Source organism: Aethalodelphis obliquidens, unplaced genomic scaffold (assembly GCF_003676395.1).
Source record: "Aethalodelphis obliquidens isolate GAN/ISIS:26980383/991018 unplaced genomic scaffold, ASM367639v1 scaffold78, whole genome shotgun sequence".
Taxonomy (NCBI): domain Eukaryota; kingdom Metazoa; phylum Chordata; class Mammalia; order Artiodactyla; family Delphinidae; genus Aethalodelphis; species Aethalodelphis obliquidens.
The window spans coordinates 8,064,117-8,069,319 of record NW_020838022.1 but is presented as its reverse complement, the minus strand read 5'-3'; the positions used below and the strand labels follow the sequence as shown (position 1 = coordinate 8,069,319).

Sequence of the window (5,203 nt, the reverse complement as noted above, 5' to 3'; positions counted from 1 at the left end):
AAGGGCCCGGCCATCTTTCGGTTTCTATAGGAGGCTCCTGAGTTCCTAATTGCCACATGGCCCTTTTGTTCTGAGGTTCTCACCTTTGCTCCCCACCCCTTAGAGTTCCCGAGGCCCTGGGAGTGGATTGGGCCAAGTAGAAAGGACAGAAACAGCCTTTCTTTCTCTTTTGTAGCCCCAGAGAACTATGCACACAGGTGCCCCATAAATACTTGGCGTATTGAATGGTTCAGTAACCAGAACTGGGGGCCGGCCTGCCCCCTGCAGCCCGGCAGCCTGCCGCAGCTAGCAGTGTAAAAAGGTCTTTCAAAATGGTCCTGCTTTGAAAATTCACTAGGGAAGAAAGCCGCCTCCAATCCTTCAAGGGAAGTGGATGGGGGTAGAAACCAAATGATAAATAAGCAAGTGAGGTAAGAAATCAATCTGGAACCAGCACAGTTCAGAAAATCATGGGCTGCGCCATCACCAAACTAGATGGTAACCCTTATCGAAATTACATCCCATCAGTGGAGTAAGTCGGGATGGATCGCTTATGAGCAAATTTCACATTTTCTCTCTCCTCACCCTGGATGAGGTCTCCAATGAACTTGGCTGCCTCTTTTTTTTTTTAACATCTTTATTGGAGTATAATTGCTTTACAATGGTGTGTTAGTTTCTGCTTTATAACAAAGTGAATCAGTTATACCTATACATATGTTCCCATATCTCTTCCCTCTTGCGTCTCCCTCCCACCCTCCCTATCCCACCCCTCTAGGTGGCCACAAAGCTCCGAGCTGATCTCCCTGTGCCATGCGGCTGCTTCCCACTAGCTATCTATTTTACATTTGGTAGTGTATATATGTCCATGCCACTCTCTCACTTTGTCCCAGCTTACCCTTCCCCGTCCCTGTATCCTCAAGTCCATTGTCTAGTATTGGCTGCCTCTTGTTGACACCTTTTTCCACCTTAATATACCCTTTTAGACTAACAGTTCTAACTTCCAACAGTGTCCAGCTCGGAGCCACTCACCAGGCTGCAGCCTTTGCAAGCCTCGGTGCAGAGGGATCCCACAACACAACACATCCTGGGACAGAACCCTTGGAAGTTACAAACATTTGTATCTGGTTGATTTGATAAATGGCCTTGAATAAGCCTCCAATCCTTGAATAAGCCTCCGCGTGGGCTGCAGTTAAACCACCATCACTGAAGGGTGGCTTTATTCCCTAGAGGAGAGTGCTCAGATCACTGGCCCTCCCCCCAGCTCTCAGGCCATGAATAAGCAGGAGCTGGGAGCTGGGGCCTGGTTGCAGGGTGAGGTGGGGGAGGAACTGAAGTTGTTTCCAGCCCTCCATTCAGGCCTTTGTGGTCCTCACTCTTCCTTGGGAGTTCCTTTGCTTGGAGACCCAGAGAGCTGCTTCTGGGTACAGAGTCGGACTTACCTTCAAAGGAAACTTGTGTGAGCATGCTCCGTGGGTCAGAAAGAACCTGCTCGGCTGTTCAGCAGTTCTGGAAACTCTGAAGGGCCGCCCTTTGGTTTAATGAGCTCTAGACAGCTCACACCACCCGAGCAGGTGGGCCTTTGACCTTCACTCAGCTGGCTCCCTGTGGGGAGACAAACTGAAATGCTTCTGGGTCAATATGGCCCCTTTCCTGTGAACATAAAGCAAACTGGAAACTCACAAGAAAACTCAAGTCCCACGAGTGCACAACCGTTGGACAAAAGCAGTGGTCTTTCTCCCGTGGTCAAGGAGGACGTTTGCTGGTGTAATGCAGGAAGTGTCATGGTGTTCGTGGCACTGAAATAATTCCCACAGATTGATCTAGGGCTAAGCTCGGTCACATTTCTGGGAAATGAAGTGCTTCTTCTGTAATCACAGAATATGTGAAGTGGAAGGGGTTTTCGCTAGCAATAGGCCCAGTTCCTTCTTTGTAGGTGTGAAGAAACAGAAGCCCAGAGAAGGAGCAATAACTTGCCTAGCTATCTCACAGCAAGTTAGTGGCACAGGCGGGATGTGAATTCAGCTCTCCCAGCTCAGCAAACACATCAGAGCATTTACTGTGTGCCTCGCATGGCTCCTAGGCACTTGGAAGACACTGAATAAGGTAGATGTGGTCTCTGCTCGCTCGAAGCTTTGCATCTACTTTTTACAGCTTTGAAATGGAGCATAATTCCAATCAAGCCTGGCAGAATCTTCAGAGCCCTGTTTCCACCAGCAGGTGGGAACTAAAATTAGTCCCGCTACCCCGTGGCTTGGGCTAGTCCCTGAGCAGAGACGAGCTTGTCAAGCTGCAGCCTTCCCCTTCAACTTGCCACCGTTCATCCATCAACAAATATTTCTCTCTTTTAAGAAACATTTGATTTATATTGTCTTTTCTTTTTCTTTCTTTCTTTCTTTCTGGCCGTGCCACTCGGCTTGTAGGATCTTAGCTCCCCGACCAGGGATCGAACCTGAGCCCTCAGCAGTGAAAGTGCCAAGTCCTAACCACCGGACTGCTAGGGAATTCCCTTAAAAACATTTTAAAACAATTTATTTGTTCAAATCAGGATCAATTCATTCATTGCAATTAATCAATACATTTCTTAAGCCTTTGAAAATCTCTCAGGTCCCCCTTTCCTCTCTCTCTCTCTCCTGTTTTCCTTTAGCGTTTGTCTTTTCCAGTTTCCCACAGTCTGGATTTTACTCGTGACAACATACTGCTTTGTTCCCTAGATTTCCTGTCAATTGGAAGTTAGAATTAGAAGCTTGATCAGGTTCAGATTCTATTCTTTTGGCCTATTCCTTCATAAATGGTGGCATGTAGGTCATCAGGAAGCACGCATTGTCTGCTTGTCACTCTTCGCGTGATGTTAATGCGGCCGATGATCAAGGCCCGGACTCATTGATTTATTAGTGGATGCAAAGTCTTGACACCCCAAAATTCTGTCAGTCTCTCTTCATTTATTAGCTGGAATGCTTGCAGTAAAATGAATCTTTGCCTCATAATATATTTGGTTCCCCTGGGGTATGGTTTACGTAGGAAGGGAAGATAAATGCTTGATTCTTTCTTTCTACTCACCATTTTTCAGATGATTTAGTTACCTAACATCCTCAAAGGAGACCAATGAATTTATTAATTTTTTTCTTGTTTCGTTCTTTAAACTACATTATGATACTATGTATTGTCATGGATTTAAACGAAAAATTCTTGATCTCCTACTCCATGTCAGGCATTGTTCTAGGCATTGTTCTCGAATAAGTGCCTGAACAAGACCGATCTGGGCCCCTCCCTCGTGGAGTTGACCATCCAGGGCTTGTTCTATGACACGCTGTCCCACTCTGCTCCTTTAACAGGGGCTAGTGCACCAGGTGCTGACATATGACCATCCTGTGCAGAGCAAAGGAAATGAGCTGACAATTGCGTCGTCATGGGGTTTTCCTCAGTCCCTTCTCAGCATAATCCCTGCCCTCAAAGGCTCAACTTTTGTCACATCTCCTCGCTAATCTGTCCTGGCTGTTCATTTGAAGCAAGTTTTATGGAGGAAATTATTAAACAAGAACAATCTACGCCATGTGATTTCCTTCCCCTTCTGGATCTCCCAGAAATAGCCTCTGTTGCCAGTCTCTGTCCCACTCAAGCAGGTGGAAGGTTGGGCTTTTTCTAGAATGCTGTGGTCCAGGCATCTATGACCAGTCCCCATTACATCGCCTGCACCCCTCCCAGAGTGGATGGGGCCCTGCCGTGCATCTGTGAGGGAGCGTCTCTGCCGAGGGGCAAAAACCCAAGTTGCCGGTACAAGACGCTCAGCCACCCAAAGCCATTGAGAGGAGCTGTTCGTCTCTCTAGTATGCCTGGCTGCGGTGAACAGATGATCTTTTCATTATTTATTTTGGTCCCATACACGCTTAGAATTTCGCTGCAAGGTCAAAGCAACAGCCCACACAAAAGTTGGCTAAACATGTAAGAGATGGAAAATGTTGATGGTGGCAGCTAAATATAGACACACATATGGGTGGATTCCGGAAACTGCAAAGCAGTGAGCCCGACACTGAGCCCCAGCCATATTCTGGACCACATTTTCAAACAGGTGGCTTTTGCATATTTAGAAAAGAATGTGGAACCCACACACTATTGGGCTTGAAAATGTTAAAGAGGAAACCTCTGAGCAGCTCCAGTCAAAGAGCGATGTTTGATGACGGGAAGCAGGAAGGCCACAGTGCTCCTTCTATAACGACACCTGCAGGAGGTGTTAAATACAGGACATCACGAAGATCGTGGAAAGTACTGAGAATGACTGAACCTACAGCATGGGTCATATTTTGCAACAGTGTTCTCAAACAAAAATAAAACCAACAACCTAGAATAGCTTAGAGTGGGTTTCTGATGCTGACTTTTGGGGTTTTTTAACATCTTTATTGGAGTATAATTGCTTTACAATGTTGTGTTAGTTTCCGCTTTATAACAAAGTGAATCAGCTATACGTACACATGTATCCCCATATCCCCTCCCTCTTGCGTCTCCCTCCCACCCTCCCTATCCCACCCCTTCTAGGCAGTCACAAAACATGGAGCTGATCTCCCTGTGCCATGCGGCTGCTTCCCACTAGCTATCCACCCTACGTTTGGTAGTGTAGATATGTCCATGCCACTCTCTCACTTCGTCCCAGCTTACCCTTCCCCCTCCCCGTGTCCTCAAGTCCATTCAAAAATATGGAACGCTTCACGAATTTGGGTGTCATCCTTGCACAGGGGCCATGATAATCTTCTCTATATCATTCCAATTTTAGTATATTGGAAGCCAGCACCTAATGCTGACTTTTAATTCCTTCCTCACTTACAAAAGAGTGAAGCCCCTGCTCCAGACTTTCTGGTCCAATAAGTATTCTTCCTTACCTGCACGTTCTAAGCTCTGCTGATCCTCTGTGTGTTCTAAACTGTATTGTCTTCCACGATAGTCTCATCAACAAAATGGTGAAATGTGGGCTGGATGATAACATTTAAGGAGGTTTGCACCTGGTACATTACCGCTACGCAGGGAATCGATTGATGGCTGCATCGGGCTGCAGGGAAGAGTGGGACCCTCCAGCCCTGTGCGGATGTACATTCTTTGTCAAAGAAAGATCAAGTAAAGAGAGTCCCTTGATCATATTTGTTTATGAGCCCAAGCTGACAGGGCTAGCGTGTCCAATTCTATACGTGTAAATACACACAAACTCCTAACCCAAACCCATCAAGAGCTGGAAGAA

General features: G+C 46.6%; 1 non-coding gene across 1 annotated transcript; it reads right to left on the bottom strand.

Annotated features, from left to right (window-relative positions):
- Positions 1-4,661: 4,661 nt before the first annotated feature.
- LOC113612557 (U6 spliceosomal RNA) lies at positions 4,662-4,764 on the bottom strand. The gene has a single exon (XR_003429880.1). It is a non-coding gene; the product is annotated as a U6 spliceosomal RNA (small nuclear RNA).
- Positions 4,765-5,203: the final 439 nt, after the last annotated feature.